General features: G+C 38.1%; 1 protein-coding gene and 1 long non-coding RNA gene across 4 annotated transcripts in view; both read right to left on the minus strand.

Annotated features, from left to right (window-relative positions):
- LOC147488089 (mexicain-like) overlaps positions 1-6,642 on the minus strand; it is a 33,558-nt gene extending 26,916 nt beyond the window's left edge. For 2 of the 3 annotated variants that reach the window (XM_086571019.1, XM_086571017.1), the window contains exons 1-2: positions 6,367-6,642; positions 2,565-2,603 (exon numbers count right to left, since the gene is read on the minus strand). The gene's annotated coding sequence lies outside the window, so the exon portion shown is untranslated. The remainder of the gene's footprint in view (positions 1-2,564; positions 2,604-6,366) is intronic. The other variant, XM_086571018.1, reaches the window with a different exon arrangement.
- LOC147488091 (uncharacterized) lies at positions 3,678-6,287 on the minus strand. The gene is made up of 2 exons (XR_015201361.1): positions 5,808-6,287; positions 3,678-4,701 (listed from the first exon to the last, which is right to left on the minus strand). It is a non-coding gene; the product is annotated as an uncharacterized LOC147488091 (long non-coding RNA).
- Positions 6,643-22,505: the final 15,863 nt, after the last annotated feature.

Genomic DNA, 22,505 nt, shown 5'->3' on the forward strand with positions numbered 1-22,505 from the left:
CATGCTTACAACTGGCGTGTGATTCGATTATATATATGGTGACAAGGGCAAACTTTTCTTTTTGAATGGAGCGGTGGCGTGCAGGAAAAACTTTTTGTATAATACAATTGCAAAGGCCACTGCAAAGATGGGCCTTATTGTTATCATGGTGGCATCATCGAAATTGCATCTTTGTTATTATGCGGTGGGCCTTAACTGCTCATTCTACATTTAAAATTCCAATTGATGTGATGGATACCACTTTTTGCGGCTTTGCTAAACATTCCGACCTTGGTGACCTATTTAAAGAAACAAAACTAATTGTTTGGGACGAGGTGCCCATGCAACATAGATACTGTGTTGAGGCTGTAGATAGAACACTTCAAGATATTTGCGGAAACAAGAAGATATTTGGTGGTATCACTACAGTTCTTGGTGGTGATTTTTAGACAAACACTACCTTATACCCGTTAGGCCAGAGAGAGCAATTTGTTGGTGCATCACTACGGCGCTCTTTCCTTTGGAGTTATTTAGAAGTTTTGCACTTGGTACAGAACATGCGGCTTGAAATGGCGGAGTCCGAGAATGTCGAATTCGCCGATTTTTTGTTGGAGGTGTGTTATTAATGCCTTCTAATTATAATGGTTTTTCTCTATTAGTTCCATATATAAACGAACTATTTTAGAAACTAATGAATTCATTTTTTGCTTTGATTCATTTAGATTGGTTCGAATCCCAAAGAATGCGTACAATTGCCGAATGGAATCCGCAAGTGTACCAATATCCAAGAACTCATATTCTCTGTCTATCCCCAATTGGATGTTATGGACACACCGTCTCCAAATTTCTTAACTGATCGTACTATTCTTGCTGCCCGTAATGATGATGTGAGTGCAATTAATGAGGTTGCACTGAATTTGTTTCTGGTGAAGCGGCTTGAGTATTTGGCTGCAGATAAAATTATCGAAGATGATATTGATAATCCAAGTGGGGCTCACTATCCCACCGAAGTTTTACGAACTCCCTCGACCCTTCTAGCTTACCACCTTTCAATCTCAAGTTAAAACCTGGATGCCCTATAATGTTGCTTTCGGGAGAACATAGCACCTAAAGATGGCCTTTGCAATGGGACCGCGACTTATGGTGCTTCAATGTCGCAGATAAAGTCCTTCAAGCCAAAATTTTGACCGAGAGAAAATTGGAAATCGGTACTCATCCCAAGAATATCTCTGCTCCCTCAAATTCAGAGTTGCCTTTCAAACTATCAAGGCGACAATTCCTGCTCGACTAGCTTATGCCATGACAATTAATAAGTCGCAAAAGGTCGGTCGATGAAATATGTTGGCATTGATTTGAGGACACCGGTTTTTCAGTCATGGGCAACTCTATGTGGCCATGTCGGATGTACTTCTTCAAAAAGAATATCCGTTTTCTTCCACCTAATGCAAGAAATTGTACCACAAATGTCATTATACCCGAAGTTCTTCTCTAAGAACATCGATACCAATGAGAAAAGGTGAGTGAGAAATTAAAGAATGTTACTTTTATTGGTTTAGAAATTAAAGAATATGTTGTATCCATATATATGCTATGTAAGTTTTTATGGTAGGTTTTTTTTTATGATAAGCGTGGATACTTAAAAATAAGAATAGAGATTATTTTATTTTGAGAACCATCTCTTTTGTAAACAATATGCTAAATGTATCAAGTCTAAAAAAATGTGTATGTGGTTTGTTTTGCGGTACAAAGTTAAATTGCCATAATTTTTCAAAGAACATGATTGTAGTCTTTGCTCTATGGGCATTTATCCATATGGTAGCAGAATGGTGTGAAAAGTATGCATAAAGGGAGAATGAGAGAAATGAGGAACTTCGATAAGTGGAAATGGAGTATTTATTTTATTTTATTTTTCTATTTCATTACTAGAATTAGCCCCAGTGCAAAATTATGCAAAGTCTTCTTTAATATTTAATGAGTTGGCTTTTAGTTTTAGAAGTAATTTGTGTTATGTATAAATATGAAGTTATATATTTTGGTATGGTTGATCTATGAGAATTGTATTGTTTGATTTTCAGGTTATGACCAGGATTTAGGTTTTGAAATGTTGAAAATACAAAGGAGACTCTGCTGAATTTTTTTTTTTTTAAAAAAAATGATGATGCTCTTAATTGAAGTCTCTCTCCCTTTATTTTCATCATTCTTATTCTGATATGTACTGAATTAATGAATGTATAAGGGTATGTGTAATGAGTTGGTTTGTGAGAAATGAAATACATAGAATTGCAATAATTAAACTCACTTGAGTATGCGTATGAAATGGTTATGAAGTATAAAACTGTTGGAAATGGTTATATCATCGATCCAATGCTACCATAGAGATGGTCTCTCTTTTGGGGTGTTGTTCAAAAGCAATGTGTCTAGAGTGCCGACTGGCACGGGCATTCACTAGTTATATAGATACTACATAGTTGACTTTAGTTCCTTTGGGAGGAACAATTTGCTCATTTACACACAAAAAAGAAAAGCTACATAGACCAGCAAAAAAAAATGCAATTTTGAAGGGACAAACTAAAGATGGAAAGTACCCATTGAAAAATGACAGTAGCTCAGTAGTAGCTCAAACCCTACAAAAAAAAACAACTACAAAGGGTGAACAAATGGTTCAAAGACTTGTAAAAGGGTAGAGTAGGAAAAAAAAAAAGTATTATAGTACTCTTCATTGAAAAGAGTGAACAAATCTTTTCCTACAGAGGAAACAAGTAGGAAAAAAAAAAATCAACAAATCAAAGGAACAATAAAGGAAATCTACCTAGAAGTGAACAAATGGTTCTAGCAGCTCTAAAATGAGAAATGGGGTGAGCAACCCTAGAAATGAGCAAAGGTTCTTATTTATAGTGGTGGAACCACAATCCTACCTAGCTAAGGGTTGTTCTTTTTGTAGTGGACCAGGTGCAACAAAGCCCCGGACCTTGACCTTGGATCAATTGTTTGGGATTAAGGTCAGGTTTTAGGACCCTTTAGTTATATATGAACCCAAAAGAAAATAGAAAAAGAAGGGGCCCAAAGCCCGGTATTTGAGCAAGCTCAAGATGATATAGATCAATTGCTTGGGCTTAAGGTCCATGTTTTTGAGACCGTATAGTTATATGAACCCAAAAGAAAATAGAAAAAAGAAGGGGCCCAAAGCCCAGTATTTGAGTGAACCCACAAAAAAGATACAGAGAGAGAGAGAGAGAGAGTTGATTAATGATAACTTAGCATACCGGAGAAAATTGAAACCCCACCCCTCTTATTTACTAAAGTGCCATTTGCCATTTCCAGTTCTTCAAAGATAAATAAAAAGACATGATCATATTCAATTTAGACTTTAAGGTTGTGTTTGTTTAGTGGCAAATCTCTAGTGGGAAAATATTAGATTTGCCAGCATTTTCCCACTAGAGTTTTGCCAGGCTAATTTGTAGTGGGAAAATTTCAGTTTGCCAGTGTTTGTTTACAAAAATTCATAGTGGGAAAATATGAAATTTGCCAGTTTTGTCAGCGTTTGTTTACATGGTTTTTTTTTCGTGGCAAATGATTTTTTAACTTTTTGGAAATATTATTTTTTTGGTTTCCAAACTCAATGAAGTATAAAAATATAAAGAACATTGAATTCCAACTACGTGAACTTCCTAAGTATGGCGGGTGAACAAACACCTCCATTGGAGAAACAAACTCAAATTTCAATATCCCGACTGCTCAATAAGCATCATCACACCACTGACATACTACAACACCATTTCATTAACTCATCATCTTGATACATCACCAAGGATCATCAACTATTGCAAAGATGGAACTACCAAATTAAGCTAGTAAATTGGACAATTCAAAACCTAGTCCAACATAAGAATTTTAAAAACCAAACATCCCATTAAATTAAATGCTTGAAACCTCTACTCATATATGCAAAACATGGAATACCAAACTGAAAAGAGCTCCTTGCAGCAGCACTCAACACCCAACGCCTTGCAGCAGCACTCAACACCCAACGCCTTGCAGCAGCACCAAACAGCAACAACACGAGCACGTAGCGCACCCAACAGGCAGAAACAGAGGCACCGGCCAGACACAACAACAGCACCACCCAACACCAATAGCGGCGGACTCCCACACACACCACACCCGCAAACTCACATCAACCGGCGGAAGGCGGACGCAGCGACACAACAAACACCACAGGCAGCATCACCCGGCCGACGCGCCAGCACCCTAGCACGCAACAACACCGAGCGTAGCGGCACCCAAAGATCTTACAAAGACGCTCGGCAACGACACCCGGCACCTTCCGGTAACACCTAGCACCTTGCGGCGGCAACAACACTCACCCAACCACCTAAACCAACCTGCACACAAACACCCATTGACCAGTGTACTACCACATAACACCACCCGGCACTTTCGGCGCTCAGCCTGGCGGCATCATCGCCAGCGAATCGGCTCCAGCGACATCACCCAACAATACCGGCGACAACGGCAAAGACGGTCACCACCACACCACTAGTCCGGCCACTCAATACACACACCACCAGTCCAACACACAAACAACACACTCAACACTAGTCCAGCACACTCAACACACCCACTCCACCCGGTTCAACACACACATCAGCAAGCGCCTTGGCCACCACCTTAGTCTTTGAAAATTTTCCAAAGTGTAACCTCACAAAGCGTATATTCAACCCTCTAAAAGCAGGTGTTACCTTTGAAAATGGAATGCAGTAGGGAAACAAAATATTATAGCTTATAAAAAGCAGACATCATATGTTGTTCATGCTTTTGGCGAGCACTCATTGGGGGTGTGAAATTGAAGCGGGGCATGCTCAACTTTATGACTGGCGATGTGCATGTATTAATAGTTTAAAGCGAAAAGGTTACTTTCTTGTAAAAAAAGATTCCGAACAATGGTGCACAGAATTATGGGGGTCTACCGGGTTATATATCGGATATATTTTGAACCTACTCTCATTGTTTATGCACCGCGGCGAAGTGCTAAAAAGGCAATGTTAGGGGCTAAAACACCCCATCATTTGCTAAAGATCACGAAAGGGAAACTAGAAGATATAAAGGCGAAAGGAAAAAACATAAAATAATAATAATTCACGAAAGCTAAAACTTGATGCTCTCGACTAGTTTCTCTAAAACTTTATGCTCTCAACTAGTTTCCTTTTATGCATATTATAGTTAGTGTATATAACTTCATGATCAAATGGAAACCCTCAAGCAACATCGTATAATGTTAGGCATCATATATGAGCTGTGAGCATATGTCTGTGCATTCTATACTTTTTTTTTTTTTTCGATAATGACTGTGCATTCTATACTGAATAGTGAATTTCAGAATATTTGATCTCTGTCTCTAGGAAGGAGAGACCATGAAATGGGTGAGAACCTTGTTATGTGGTGTAATCTATGTTTATTAAACAAGGGGAAAAAACAGACATCTTTCATCATCTTAAAGGAAAAACATGCGAGCTCCAATGTCACATTAATTGCACATTGTGGAGAGAAAAAGATTCGTTTTCGAGATGCATGGTGTTCTTAATTTCTGATCAGTTTCTCTCCCACAACCAAGACTTAGAAACAATCTTTATAATATGATGATGATCTTATCATAATTTTTTTACAGAGATAAAACATTGTTAAATACTAATCAAGATATAATGTTAAGAGAGACTGATATACTAGTGCAAAATTGAACCATTCAAGATAAAACATAAACAAGAAAAAGCGAAATCAAAACCAAAAACGAAATCAAAACCCCAAAAGATAAATCAAATCCAAAATCATACCTGATGGCAGCGAGCTGGCGAGAGCTAGAGAGAGATTACAGTGAGAACGAATCCAAATTTGAGAATGAGAGAAAAAAAATAGTGAGAAAATTATTTGTTTGAGTCAAAATTATTTGTTTGATTAAAGAGATTGTTGTTTGAATTATTTGAGTGAGAAATTGAGCGAAGTGAGAGATGAGAGAGAGATTACTTGTCGAGACACAGAGATGCGAGCGAGAGAAGAAGATGAGTGCGATAGATTGATGGTGGCAAATGTTTTGGTCATAGTGGGAAAATTTCAGTGATTTTCATGCTGGCAAAAGAGTTTAGGGGGGGAGCTAGATTCTATTTTCCCACTTCTAGTGGGAAAATTTCATTTGCCGGCAAATAGCAAATAGTATTTGCCACTACCCTTAAATGCAGCCAAACACTGGCAAATGGTGCATCTAGTGGGAAAATTTTATTTGCCACCCTCATTTGCCACTAAACAAACACACCCTAAAGGTAGAAACAGACTTCAATATCTTTTAAGCTAAAAGAAAGGGCATTACTGCTGTGTCAAAGGAAAAGAAGAACTCACCATCGTTTTTGTTTCAGTTTGAGAAGAAAGGTCCATCGTTGAGAAAATTCACACCCTTCTAAGTAATTCCACGCTCCTCCATGAAATTAATTAAATGAATATTGATTATTAATCTAAACAACCCCCGCTTGAGAAGAAACAAATAAAGAACCATTCTTTTTGCCTCTAAAAGACTCCAATTTTATTCTCCGGCTTTCTTCTCGATAAATTCTGAACCGCGGGCTCTTTCAAGAACCATACCACCACCACCGCCTCAGTTTGAGATGAAATATGTGTAAAAAATCCATTCTTTTGAGAAAATCTTGTTCTTACGCACCTGATAGAACCCTTCGAGGGCGACTCATCTTCCACCCCAATAAAGAGTGCAGATTTCTCGCCCGCTTGATCTCTCTAATTCCAGCTCTCTCGGAAGAACAAAGAAGGCCACCATCGTCTCTGTTTGGGATGAATAAACTCCATATCGACTCAATTTCATCTTCTCAAAGAGAACTTCAAACCCTAGATCTATACTAAAGTCAATTATACCGCCCTGCCTCTCTCTCTCTCGGATGCCAAAGCCTAACCCCCCACGCCTTCTTTCTCTCTCATAAAAAAAAAAATCTATATATAGAAAGAGAGCCTATCCACTGCTCTCGCGTTGTGTTTTCTTTTAGTGTTACGTTGTAATCTACTTTGACTTTTCGTGCCACGTTAATGCGTTATCGTTCTTTTTTTAAAAAAAAAAGCAAGATAAATTGGACGATGGATTTCAGTGGTTGTTTTTTTTTACTAATTTTTTTTTGCAAAGATAATCTTTTATATTTTAACAACACGTTCAGGTCATTCTGAGACTCCTTTGGATTTTTTTTTTTTTTTCTAATTGTAGTGTACTCGGACATTTTTTTTATTTCGCTCCTAGTAACCATTTTCATTCCTTGTGTGATTGTGTCCTTAGGTAGGGGTGATAAAAGGGCAAGGACGTGCTAGCCCGACCCTCAAACCATAAAAGCCCTCATGATTAAGGGTAGGATCAGTCTATTTCTATTTTGGATTGAGGGTCGGGTCGAGTAGGGTCAAACATGAAAACTCAAGCCTTTAACCCACCCCTCGACGACTCGACCCTCATTTTTTAGGGCCAAATGAGAGCCGGGTCAAGCCCGGTCTAATTATATTTTACTAGTTTACTTTTTTTTTTTGTGATTTTTTATTTATTTTTATCATATTTTTATTATGTATATCAATTTTAACTAAGTATACAAAACTAATTCTGATGCCTTTAGGAAAAAAAAAACAAAAAACAAAGATAGAGATGGTGGAAGAGATAATACTCTTAAAATATCTACATTTTTCATACTTAACTATGATGTGTTATGTTGGACTTGCTTTTATGTATGACTTATATACCTATTCTTCAATCAATTACAAAAAACGCCCATATGTTAAGTTATGTACGTTCTAATTTATTTTCTATTGAAAACTAATTTAGTATTTTTTTTTTATACAACTTAAATAATTATAATATAATACATAAATATAATGTAAAATAATAAGAAAAATGTTTTTTTATACAGCTTAGATAATTAGAATATGATACATAAATATAATGTAACATAACAAGAAAATGCATGAGGGCCAAGTGAGAGTTGGTGAGGGCTTAATGAGGGCCAGGCTCATGCTTCAAAATCTAGGCCCTAACCTGCCCCTTTTAAGCACGAGGGTCGGGCTGCCCCACCCCTCAAATATGTGAGGGCCAACTTTTGAGGGCTTGAACATGCAATTTTGAGGGGCGGGTTGAGGGCCTGAGGGCCAAATTATCACCCTTATCTTTAGCCTATGCGTCGACACACCATCGCAACTCACACGCTACTCTAGGCCATAGAGGCAGAAAGGTAATATGGCTATTTATGACATCATATTCCACATTTTCAAAAAATTATATACATACATCAGTCGAGGATGGGATGTTGTTGCCGGAATTACACATTATTAATTCCAGATTTTCGCATCTAGTATAGTGAAAGTCTTGTTGCAATGCGCATTTAGTCGCACACAACGTCGAGCTAAATGTTGCAGTTCTATAACTAAGAATTTGTGCATAGGATAAGCCTCCAATGATCCTACCTACTACGTTAAACATCCAAACCAAAATTCAATCTATGTGCTGCACAAAACAGGGATTGTAAACATATCAAATTGGTATGTATAATTGTAGGAACCTCTATGGTCGCAGTTTACAAACCGTGAAAACTATACGCAGCAGAATAAAGGTGTTCCCGATTTTGTTAGGAATCATACCTTTGAGCAGCTGTGATATCTCTGAGAATCCAAACTCTACGAATCAGTAACCTCTTGATCTTCTGTTGTATTCCTATCTTTGGAATGGACGTTGTGTGGGCAACGATCTACCAGCCCCTTCTTTCTCTTTTGGCCTCTCTCACTCACAAAGTTAGAACTGATTTTGGAATTCTCTTTTCTTGAGCAAAACCTGAGTTTTTTTTAGTGTAAAATGACCAAGAAAGAGGGGTTTCTTTTTATAGGCTACAACAGGGATAATGAGGAGAAATTAGGGTTGGGCCTCCTGACGGGCTTGGGCTTCCCATGTTCGTCCAAAACACACGGCCCAAGTCCATCAACAAATGACTTATTCCACTAAAGGACATTGTTGCACTACCGCCCTAATCCCAAATTACGTGTATTACGTTTATGGGCTCCATATTATATGTTTGTTGATCTCCCCGTGTTAAGATATCGAATGCCCGTTGATTAAGTCAAGTTACTGACAACTACATCAATCAACTTCTTATGTCCTTGAGTAGTACCACTCAACCTCATTGTCATGTCGGATTAAATCTACCTGCAGGGTTTACATGACAATCCTTATGAGCTCTTAAAGGGGACATCATCAACCCGACTTCTTGCGGGTCACAGATTCCTTCTATAATCAACAGCACACCTTACATACAATGTTATTACCCAATCCATCGAGCTTGTTGATTCACAAATGAATCTCACTCATTGATGATTTAAAGTAATATACAATGTACGTAAGTGCCCGTTATTATATCCGGATTAAGAGGACAAACATTCATAATAACATAGGTGTTTGTTATCTTATATAGTCAGTATAAAGAGAAACAACCTCACTTGGTCCTGTTCAATACACACAAGGTGCACTAGTGTAATCCTGTAGTCAAGATAAACTAATACCATATTATACTACAACCATACCAATGGTTTGTCCAAATCCATCTAGGTTGTGAACGTTTACTTATACTTTATAAGGTACTGATGATATGATCTTCTGTGTGTCACTACACACCATATCATCTACAATATAAAGTATTAGACGCATGTATATAACTAATAACATATATAATATGCATACATTTGCCCATATGATTCTCATTTAAAATATAAAGAATTAGAGTTAATACAAAAATAATACTTTTAGTATATAACCCTATCAATCTCCCACTTATACTCAAAGCATTGCTTTTTTAGTATACTACTAACAATAATATGGTTCCATTGTTTCAATAAAATAAACTAAAAATATTAAAAGGCAATGCCGCGAATGGTTTAACTAGTTAGTTAAGAGACATGAAAACACGTTTGTGGTGGGCAAATATCGTTACACTAACGATATTGCCCATTATTTCAATCATTGTCTAATACAATATCGACAAGAGTGCCTAGATATTCATATAAGTTGCAGGTAAAAGAGAAGGGAAGAGGATGGACACATGTCACAAAGCTATTGGATAAAGTTATGTGGAGAAACTATAAAAGGACTAGATGCAGAAAGAGAGAAGGAGATTCATTTGCACACTTCATTTTTCTATTTTCTCATATGTAAACCAGATAGAAATGAGAGAACATTGTAAACTACTGATAAGAGCCCAAAACTGTAGTTTTAACCCTGTAACAGTCATACTTTTAGACCAATTATGTGAGTAATAATTAAGAGTTAACACTGATTACGTGTTTTTATGCATTTCAGGCTTCAAAGTCCATTATATGCAGAAATGTGCCACTTTAGCGAGATAAAGGAGCAAAGGTCGGTTACTAAGGAGTTCCATGATTAAAGGCCAAGATTCAAGAAGACAAAGCCTTTCTGAAGCCCGGTCAAAAGCTAAAAAGTCGACGAGACGAAAACTTGACACACAAAGTCGTGAGAACTTCCGAAGGCCATATCTTTGGACTCAGACCTCGGAATGGGGCCTACCTTATGTCAAAACGACCGGCTCGGAAAGAGCTTTCCAATGGTCCAAGCCTTGACCCAATCAGAGGAGCAAAAGTGGACAAAAAGTCTGTTGAAGCCAACTGCAGCTGAAAAGGCCTTTTTAGACTGAAAGAATTGGGTTTTGGGCCTGATTCTCTGGCCCAAAACATGGCTCCAAGCCCATGCACGATTTTTGGATCTTAACATATAAAAACAAAAGCTTAACTCTTTGTTAATGGTAGTTAGTTAGACCTAAAACTATAGATAATTATAGATCTAGTTTTCATGTAATAAAATTAAGTTTAGTTTAAATTAAATTATTGTTTTAGATTAAATTCTTAGAATCATTATTCTTAATTAGTTTGATTAATAAAATAGCTAGTTTGTCAATTTCGATTCTTGTCATTTACAATTGTGTAGATCTAAATTCCCTTATTACGTCGATAGCTAGACCTAGATTAGTTAGATTATTAATTTAGTATTTGAATCATTGTTTTATTATTCATTAGATTAATAAAATAGTGTTCTCCATAATCTAGTTTCATTTCCATTAATTATCTTAATTTCAATTCGTAGATTTAATTATTTGTCATTATTAGTTAAATTCAATTATTGCATTAGTAGTTTTGAATTAAGTTTAAATAAGCAAAGTTTCAATCTTTATATCATGACTTGTTTGAATTCCATTGGGAATGATAGCGTGATGATTCTCGGCTAAACCTCCATTGAGGGGGTTGAGAAGCCTTGATGAAAGCTTGATTCCGATTATCGTCGTAGAGTAAATTTCGTAATTTCCTTTCCACTCTAGAAACGATTAGTTCACCATGAGAATGGGTGTAATCGTTCACATGCTAGTTATGAATTGGTAAAAATGCCATGTGTAATTAGGGATTAGGAGTAACCAGATTGTTCTGCGAAGCAGTTCAATTCGGATTACGACAATTCGTCGTTAGTAGGGTTAAGTCGAGTTAAGGTGGAATCAATCCCCCTCTAACTCCTTATCATAGAATCAACGTAGCATTCCCATATCATAGTTGTTCTAATAGCCGACTAGTTGCATCTTGTGGGTAGTTGCATCGTAGTCTAGTTGCCATTTCGTAAATCTCTCATTAGATTAGTTTAGAGTAATTATACGTAGAGAACACAGCATGCGGAAGGACTAGGAGTAGAATCTTTGATAAAATATAGGCTCATAAGATAATTTTAGTTTACTTACGTTTTGAGTTTCATCGTTTATTTCGTAGGTAAACTATCAATTTTATGTTTTATCAAATGGCGTCGCTGTCGGGGATCGAACCCGGGTCAACCGCGTGACAGGCGGGAATACTCACCCCCAAACAGCATTTTGCTTGTCCTCAAGCAAAGATGAGAAATTAGAATAAGTGACCAAAAATGGAGTTCTAACTACTCTCGTTTCGTTGAGTGCGATTGCATTGACCATATGCAACAAGGCCTTAAACCACTAGGAATTCCCTAGTGGACGAGTTATAGCCTCGTGAGAGTTTTCCAGTGAAGGTACTCACAAACTTCATCTATACTACAAATCTAAAGAAATAAAACTATTGTTTCCTTATTCATGCTCCAAACTATCTATACATATCACTAGCTATGAACAAGAATAACCAAGTAAAAAAACCTAAACTAATATATGCATAATAATCAATCATCTATAATAAACATATATACAATGAGTAATACTATGAAATGTCTAGCAGGTCCGTTTCTGAAACTTCGGAATAAGCGTCCCTAAGTAGGTTCTCACAATAATAGTCAAGATACAACACTCGATGTTTCCACTCAAGCCGTTACTCCGATTAATGCGTACAAGGCACACTTTACCTTATAATCTCAATGACAACAAGGAAGCCTGAGTCGATCAAACACATCTGCCACTTACTATCACACTAACCTATTTCTAATTGAGCTAGAGGTCTTTATTAGGTGTTGCGGGGATTAGGAGATGGTTTAAGAAGGAAGGAAATGGATATTCAAAAAGGACAAGTCTGAGATAATAGAGTCTTCAATTATATAACTAGAGAAAACCTTGTTATTTACCTTTGCTTCTACACTTTGTTTCCATCCTTAGCCATATTTTTTTCTTTTTCTTTTTCTTTGGCTTTTGACTCATTTTATTCTATTTTTTTGGAGTTTTTATTTTATTTCTATTTTTATTTTTATTTTCTTTGGATGGAAACTTCTTTTCTTTATTTTCTGAAGCAATTAACTAACTTTTGTTTACACAGGTTTTTCTCTTCTTTTTTCTTCCTCATTCTATTCTCATACTTATCTAAATTGGGTAGGTTGATTTTTTTTTTTTTTTTTTTTTTTTTTGTAATGCAGGGTAAAAGGATTTGTGGTTTATGAAAGGCTAAAGAATGGCTCGAGAGGGGCTTAACTAGCGAAAAAATAATTCATAGGTTTGAATTTACGGCTATATCGATCCAAAGAGGGCCTAAATTCTCGAGGATATGGTTTAGTGATCAAGCAAGTGAACGTGTGATATCTCTATCCGGATTTTACTTCTCCCTTGTGTCATTTCTCAAATGTTTCGCTCATATAAGGCATTAGGCTATATTCTCACAGGATTTGTAGAATAAGTACTCTAGCCTAGATTTCAGAAACTTACTGCTAACAATCATCGATACTCATGTAATATATTTATAAATAGATGCAAAGATTATTACCTACATATTAACCTAAGTTTCTAAAAATTATTCTGATGCAAAAGCTACGTGAGACTTCTAGATTGCTAAGATCATAGAGAAAGAAAACAATACCAATATTCCTAAGTGTATAACATAACTTATTTATTTATATTTTTGAATTTTTAAATTTTTAACTAGAAAACAAATGCATATTATACATATCTATATCCTAACAGATGCCTTAATTACACGTGTTTCTATGCCCCCTATTCTGATGCAAAAGCTACGTGAGACTTCTAGATTGCTAAGATCATAGAGAAAGAAAACAATACCAATATTCCTAAGTGTATAACATAACTTATTTATTTATATTTTTGAATTTTTAAAATTTTAACTAGAAAACAAATGCATATTATACATATCTATATCCTAACAGATGCCTTAATTACACGTGTTTCTATGCCCCCCCCCTATTCTGATGCAAAAGCTACGTGAGACTTCTAGATTGCTAAGATCATAGAGAAAGAAAACAATACCAATATTCCTAAGTGTATAACATAACTTATTTATTTATATTTTTGAATTTTTAAAATTTTAACTAGAAAACAAATGCATATTATACATATCTATATCCTAACAGATGCCTTAATTACACGTGTTTCTATGCCCCCAAACTTGAAGCATGCTTTGTCCTCAAAGCATTTAAATAAAGAGGGTAGGAAAAATATCATTGAAACGCGCGTGAAATTCGGAACATCTATGAAAACAAAGTTAAAAGCGTACTAATATAGGAAATAAAATTGACGCCTTAACTCTATCCGAGTTCTACCCATTATGGGGTTAACAAGAATGAAATTGCTTGGGACATAAGCAGACACTAACTAGAATTAAAACTTACCTTATCTCCTGCTTTACTCATCATCTTCCTCATCCTCTTCTTCTATAAAGAAGTGAGGTTCCTTCAAGATCTGCCATGCCATGATAATTTTGCCGGGCTTCCGCCATTTATCATCTATTATTGCTAACCTATTAAGAGCCACTTGGTCCGATGGGGTGTAGGGTGCAACCTGATGAGGTTGTATCCTCCACCCTTGCCAAGTCATTACCAACGGAAAGATCGAATAATACTATTTGTGGGTCTTACTACGGTGTCGGCCGTAATCCAATCCGTGAAAACGTGTACGATAAAAAAACAGGGGAAAGAAACATAGCATAATACGGAAATTAGAAATGGCATAAGAAGGTACTTATGCCTCATGCTATGGGATCGAGCTAAACTAGACATCAAGGTTCGGGAAGGTCATGACACATACGTCCCGTGGCTAAAGCAAGGAAGACGCTGCAAGTGGCATCATTCACGGAAAAACGCCATTCCCCTAAAATGTTTAGCATGATCCAAAACATAACAGTTCCGATGTTCATGGATAGGCTACCAAAGGCGACGTTATATTTCCCTTGGTCCTCGATACGGAAAATGCCTGCGCCATACGACTCATGCAAAAACTCATAAGTGTAGACATACATATTATCTACCCAATAACACCATGGGTCTTGTATTTCAGCGGGCATAGCAAGTCCAAGAACAAATGCTAGCAAGAACCTGGAAATTTCCATTGGTTCATTATCAATGTTGATGGAGAACAAGTGTTCCCCATCTGGTCTCTCAAAGAAAATGCAGTTATCGTAAAAATAAGATGCTAGTGTTGGAGAATAAAGTGCATTAGGTCTTACCATAAGCGGTTCCCAGCCTACGTATGTGATCGCTTCGCGAAACCAAGCACCGTAAGTAGTGCTTTGGAACAAATCTTCGAAAGACTGTTCCGGTATCAATGTAGGAGATGTCATCTCAAAATTATGCTCTGAAATAGCTGCGAATGATCCGGGAACACCCCGCAGAAAAACTGGAATTTTTCTGGTCCACGGAAGTTAGGGCGCGAGTGCGCTCTGAAGATTTTGGAATTCCAGTGTTTGAGCGGGTCGCTCACCTTTAAGCGAAAAGTCGCTCGACAAAAATCTGAAAAAAAATGCGAGCGCGAGAAAGTCTCCTCTTTGAAGCGGCCCGAGAGGTCTTGAAGATCGAAAAATGAGGCGAAAACGGGAATCGTGGGAGTGAAAGGTGAGTGATGGAGGTTAGGTGTAGTGTGAGTTGTGAGTGTAGAATGAATGAAGTTTATATAGGTTTTAAGTTGCTAAACGGATCGGAAGTTGCCAAAAAGTTTTTCTCGGCGGTTCAGGAAATCCTAAAATTTCCAAACCCGAAAACGGAAACAACTCATATTCTTGATTCTAAAACAAACCTAGTATCTTTTAGGTTGAATTTAGTATAGAATCTACCTATTTTATCGAGATTTCATTCTACTATGATACTTATTCATAGATATGCCTAATCGGCTATATTTTCACCTTGACTCCACAATAAATTCTAAAACGAGGGTCATATAAAAATCATGCTGGACTAGATAACACCACCCCCAAACAATTTGGGAGGGTGGGATCAATATTAAACAACCACGCACAATGAAAATAACCTCATTATATTAAAATTTTCATTCGAAGTACATTTCACTACAAAATTCAAATTACGGAATTAAACTTACATTAAAATAAATAACAATAATGAAACTACAAATAAAAAAAAACATCAAATGATACTATCCCTAACCACTTCGGTACTGGTAGCGGAGGGCACACGTTCAGGAGATGGCTCCTGAGCTCCCGATGAGCCAGCACCATTCGTCTTTCGGCGACGGCGCTCGTGTCTCGATGGTGTGTCCTCAGAAGGAGAATCCCTGCGAGGTGGGAATCGTGCAAGCATGTCGGCCCGGAACTGGCGCTGAGCTTCTAGCTCGGCCCTCATCTGTTCCCACCGTTCGTCCTCCCTCTGGGTACGGATCTCGAAGTTATGATGGATAGTAGCCTGTTGAGTCCGGAGGTCTTCGCAGATAGTGTTGAGTGAACGCATGCCACAATGAATTACGGCCATGCATTTTGCATCTGACCAACACCTCTCCAGGGCATCCGCATCAAAACAAGTCAAGTCCTCCTCATCCTCCGAGGCATTATCATTTCCCCCATCCTCCTCGGCATTCTCATTTCCACCATCCTCCTCTTCCTCTTCTCTATCCTCAGGCAACCTCCAAACTCGTTGGACACAATCCTTATAGATGCGAGGATTTCGGTGTAGGGTGATGTAAGACCTATCAGACGCCGGAGTTGCTCTCAACTTCAACATGATCTTGGTTATTAAAACAGGGAGAGGTGCCATCAACTTTCCCACTCCCCTAATCATGCTAAGCAAAAACTCTAAGATACAGAACTCGTACTTCTGCTTTTGGAATATCCATAAAATGTTGAGGCAGTTCAGACCGATGTCGCTGACCTTCTCCTTCCCCAGGACGTTCCAACCAATCCACTGAGCTGCAGCCAGCTGGTTGGTTCTGAGGGATGCCTGGCGAACACAATGCGATCTCGCATTGTAGTTCCCTTCGGTAACTGTCACGTGCATCAACGGCTCTACCCCATTATATTGGGACTCCTGTAACGTGACATCGAGATGGATTCTAGGCGGAATGCCTAGAATCTCAGCCAACAACCCAGTAGTTACTTCCTTCCTCCTCTTCGCCACCATAACAAATATTCTAGTCCCCTCCAACTCCCTCGTGTTGTAGAACCGTCGGACTAAGTCTTCGTGGTAAAAGGCTTCGATAGAGTACCACAAGCTATTCCAGTCTCTACTGATCATTTCTTCACCGTAAAATGGTGTGAAGTGGTCGCCAGTAAATGCTTGCTCCGGCAAAATTTGACGTTGTTGAGCCATTTTAGTGTTTGGAATATAGTGGGGGTTTAAATGGGATGTGGTGTTGGAATTTGAGTCGATCGACTGAAACAAACCGTGGTGGTGGCGCGGTGGTGGTGCGACAGTTCACAAATTTTGAAATTTCCGGTGGTTTTTGGCTTTTTTTCTACTTGGTGGAGGTGGTGGTGGAATGATTTATAGAAGATTTGAAGTTGATTTGAATGTGGGCGTTGGTTTAATTAGGTTTCTTTTTAATTTTTTTTTTTTAGGTTTGGAGCTTTGGTGGTCGTTAATGGCGATTTGGAAGGATGAACGCGACTGTTGGGGCAAAGGTAAGGGCGCGGGTGCGCTGCCGGTGCGCGCGGGTTGGGCCCAAGCCCAATTCGAAAGTTTTGAATTTTTCGATTTTTCGCGAAACTTCAAACTAAAATTGCCGCTTCGTTACCTGTCCGATTTTTGCGAATGAGAAATGGAAATGATCAGGAGAGAATTTCCAATCCAATGATCCATAAAACACTCTATTCCGACCGTGAATGACATATAAGATAGTGGAAAACGCCTCGAAGTGCGTGCATGACGTACGTTATGCGAACGACTGAACTGTAAATTCAAGATTATGTCAACCCGAATCGAAATACAATTAAACGGCCTAAGCAACTCTAATGAGACATAAAACATTCTAGGACGGAAACACGAACACCCCACCCCCAAACAAATTTTTACAACAAAGCTTAGAAAATTTGTTTTTTAGCAGTGGGTCTTTTAAAGTCAGATTCCCGAGACTTCCTAGATTACTATGTTTATTATTTAATATATATATATATATATATAATTCACCCCATAGAGAAACATGACTCAAAAATCCAAGAAAACATGCAAGAATGGAAAACGTGAATTATGTTAAACGTGGACTTAGGATCCGGTACTTACAGCCACACACTCCATAGGGAGGGCCCGGTTACCTTAATGGTGCACTCACCAATATCTGGAAATGAAAGGAATGCACCAAACACAACAAATTGAGTCATTTATAGTCAGATACTCGAGACTTTTTCTAACATATGTATGAACATGCAGTTTATCATATATCAACAACCGAAATAGTTGTGGATCATTCCATAAATAAATATCACAGAAAACATATCCAAACACAATCAAGCACCAAGATTTCCTATTACGCAACCTAGTGAAATGAAAGCAAAGTCGGATAACCCTATAACGTAACCTAGAATGCACATTCTTTTTCATTTTTGAACGAGAGGGTGTTCTAGTGAATAAGTGTGGAAAAGTGAATGGTTGTGGAGAATATGGTGGATATGGATAAGTTGTAGAAGGAAAGCATGTAAACAATGAGGATGTGGGTTTAGCACAAAACTCATTCATGGTGTAGGTAGGGACTGTTTCAAGTCTGAAAATGAAGGTGTCAAATGCTTTGTTCTTCTGAAGTATTTGTTTACTAGGTGGATTTAAAAAATTATGAAGCACAGAAGAAACAAAAGGGTCGAGTGCAAACTCGAGATTCCTTTGAAAGGGTGGAAGGAGGGGAGTCGAGGTGGCTGTTGTGCAAAGTAGTTCTTGATAGGGTGAATCATCACCTGCTCTAAGAAACTCATCGAATTCCTCATCTAGATTGGTCATATCCACGTTACTATGATAGTCCTCTATATCTTTGAGAAAGTCATCTATGTCATCCTCATCCGTAATATGCGTATCAACTAGTGTAGGGATGAAAATGTTAGAGTCTGAACTTCCAAAGGAAAGAAATTTGGGCATATGATTATCAGGGAACGTGTTGTTGAAATAATCTCGAGCAAAGCTCTCGATCATGCTAACCTCTCCATCCATAGACGAATTTGGTAAATGTGTCTTTGTTTTAAAAACATATACTTCAACAGCAAGATGGCCAAAAGACATGGACATCGAACCATTGTGGCAATTAATGAGCGCATTGGCAGTTGCCGGAAAGGGCCTAAGATGATCGGGACAGAGTCGTTAGCGACTTCTGTATCGAGGATGACAAAATCAGTCGGATAGTAAAAATCCTGAACTTTTACCAGCACATTTTCAACCACACCCTTAGGATACTTAATAGACCGATCAGCTAATTGCAACGTCATTTTAGTAGGTTGCATCTTGTCTAGACCTATTTGTCTATACAAATAAAACGGAAGTAAGTTAACACTAGCCCCCAGGTCTAATAACGCGGTCGTCGTATAAGAATCTCCTAAGGTGCATTGTACAGTAAGATGACCAGGGTCCTTGTACTTAACAATTCCATTATGTTCAGATAGAGTTGGGAATTGTTCTGTTAAAAAGGCGTCTTTTGGTATATTGGTCTTATGCCTAGTAGTACACAACTCCTTAAGAAACTTAGCATGGTGTGGTAGCTTTTTAATAGCTTCGAGGAAGGGAAGGTTTATAGTTAGATTCTTGAAAACGTCCCTAATCTGCTCATAATTTGTATCCCTAGTTAACATGGCTAATTTTTGTGGAAACGGTGATTTCTGTCTATATTTAGCAATGGTATCACCTGGATGTTTAACCATGGCTTTCTGTTTCTTAGGTTGTGTTGTAACTGGTACCTCTACAGTGGTAGGCTCTTGAGTTTCTATTTCGGTATCTAGTAAAATAGCGGTTGTAGGGGGCTATCTTGGTGGGGTAACTATAGGCATAGTTACTTTGTTATCAACCACTCTGCGAGCGGAGTGGTGATGGCATTTAGCTCACCTACATTTTCATATTCATTACTAGTATTATCGATTACCTCAAAGGCGTGTTTGTTGTTTTAGGATTAGGTATTAAGTGACTGGCAACACACATTTGGGTTGGGCTTTATCTTGGGCCAACTGTTGGGTTAAATTATTAACGGATTGTAGAAGCTGTTGGTTAGATTGAGCCATGGTTTGGAAAAGTTTTTGGCTCACTTGTATGAAGGTGTCAAGACGATCCGGTTGTGTGGGTGTAGTAGTCCCGGGTGGTGTGACTGGAACTATTTCACGTGAATTATTTATGGGTGGATTTTGATAATTATTATTTACCGGAACGATACTTCTATTAGCATTATAATTATTATAACTACCTTGACCTTGTTCTTGACCTTGTCGAGGTTGTACTTGGTTGTTATAATTATTAAAATTACCATGACCCTGTCCTTGTCGTGGTGGAGCTTGGTTGAAACTGTGCGTTGGCCTAACATATTGATTATTGTACCCTGGAGGTGTGACGTGTTGGTTATTTCTCCAACCGAAGTTGGGATTTTGTCTCCAAGGGGCGTTAGGTTCACTATTAATGGAACAAGCCCGTTCATAGGCTATAGGACCGATTAAGCTCGGGATCTTTGAGGGCTCCAAATGAAACTACATGGATTTGAATTTACATTCATGACGGGGATAGGCTTTTGTTGAAACGTAAATGGCCTCTACCTTTTAGTGAGTGATTCGATTAGAGTTTTAAGCTCGGGATCGTGTTTAATTTCAAACATACCGGCGGCCTTAACTGTATTTGATGAACTAAGCGGAGCGGTGGATATCGTCCACTACCCCCGGTTGTTATTTAAGCTTTAGTTTGATCCTCTAAAAATTTATAAGCCTCCGAGGGCTCCTTTGCTTAAGAAACTACCCCATTCATTATGTCTAGGACTTCTTTATGGTGGTGTAGAAGTCCTTTGAAAAAGGCACGAACTAACGTGTCTTTAAGCTAAGTTATGATGTGGACATTCTATAAGGAGATCGGTGAAAACGATTCCAAGCCTCCTCAAAATGATTCATGAGGATTTTGTCGAAAGAAATGAATCTTGGAAAGCATCTCATCCGTCTTTAGGGGTGGGTAAAATGTTCCATAAACAAATTGAACAAGTTTAGCCCACGAGTCCACGTATTTAGGCGTTTGGGCGCTTAACCAAGACGCCGCCTTATCGGCTAAGGTAAAAGGGAATACCCTGAGTTTAATTTGTTCCGCACCAACCGTAGGATGGTGGAATGTTGTTAGGACTTGTTCAATCCTACGCATGTGCTGATAGGGTTTTTCATGGTCTAAACCGTGAAAAACGGGTAGACCATGAAAAACTGGTAACAAATTAAAAATATTTGGGGGGATTCGGAAATCCCCCACTGGGTCTGCTAGAACGATGCAAGATTTGGGGCTATCGCTCAAGGCTTTATAAAAGTCCGAGAGAGGAGTCTCTCCTTCGTTGGGCATTGTGTCAGGTGGTGTGTGTGAAATAGTAGCTAGAGGTGTAGTAGGTGGTATACTAGATAGAATCGTTTGTTGACGTTGTTGTGTTTTTGTTCGACCAGACCTTAATTTCATATAAGGCTAAGACCAAATTTAGCTAAACACATCAACACTTCAAACAATTCTGATATACTAGTATAAACCTCTAACAGGAGATGCGAGGTGCGGAAGAAAGGAATACCTGATTGCTTCCTTGCTTCGCTTATGAATAACGTCTTGTTTACGCGTGTTCAGTGTATATAACTAGTTAGAACACTGAAAAACTTGAAAAATCAAAGTTCGAATCAAACCTGTGGAAATTCGGCAAAAGTCATTTCGGTAGCTGGTAAGCGCTTAGAAGCGTGATCGCTCTGTGTAACTCTAAGTTACAGTGTTTTAGGGCGGGTCGCGCTCAAGGTTCCAGGCTTATGGGCGCAGGTGCTCTCGGTCTGGGTGCGGTCGCACTCCGTGTATTTTTTCGCGGAACTTTTCAATGCTGAAACGGACAACCACAGTATAAATCAAACAAGTGTGGGTGGGTAATGGGACTTTAAAAAAAGTATTTATACTACGAAAACAATGCGAAAGTGAAACTAAGATGGCAGCGGCGCCATTTGATAAAACATAAAATTGCTAGTTTTACTAATGAATAAAGTGATGAAACTCAAAACGTAAGTAAAACTAAACAAGATTATATGCCTATATTTATCAAAGATTGTTCTACTCTCTATCTACTACCATTAAAGAATAAGGAAAAACGTAGTTGATCTTTAGCATTCTCTTCTTGTATCTCACATTGGCGCCGTCTGTGGGGATTCGTCCACTTTGTTCCCATTATTAACCATTATAAACAAACAACAAGAGGAAAATGAACTATAACAAGAACAAGAGATACCATAAAAAGATCTTGCAATGGTTTAGTATCGAATTTTCTAAACTCAATCAAATTTTGTTTGGTATCAAATTTGGTTGTTTGATTCGTTCAATTTCTGAAGGTTATCAAGACTTGAGAACTACTTGAGCTGTTAAGCCCGACAGTGAGTCTTCGATACCCCATCCTCTCAACCAAGATGCATAATCATTGTTTCTAGTACGTAGCTCCATCAATTCATCATCTTAATTAATCTTCTTCAAGAAGCCATCAAATAAATAAAATACAGAAAATCGGATTTAATTATGAGTGATGAGGAAAGAAATCGTATTTAAGAAAGAGTTCAAGGAACTTATCTGTCCAGTTTTCTCTATTGGGTGATTTATCTTCATCAACTCCTTGTTGCGAAAGTTT

Source organism: Coptis chinensis, chromosome 7 (genome assembly GCF_015680905.1).
Source record: "Coptis chinensis isolate HL-2020 chromosome 7, ASM1568090v1, whole genome shotgun sequence".
Lineage (NCBI taxonomy): Eukaryota > Viridiplantae > Streptophyta > Magnoliopsida > Ranunculales > Ranunculaceae > Coptis > Coptis chinensis.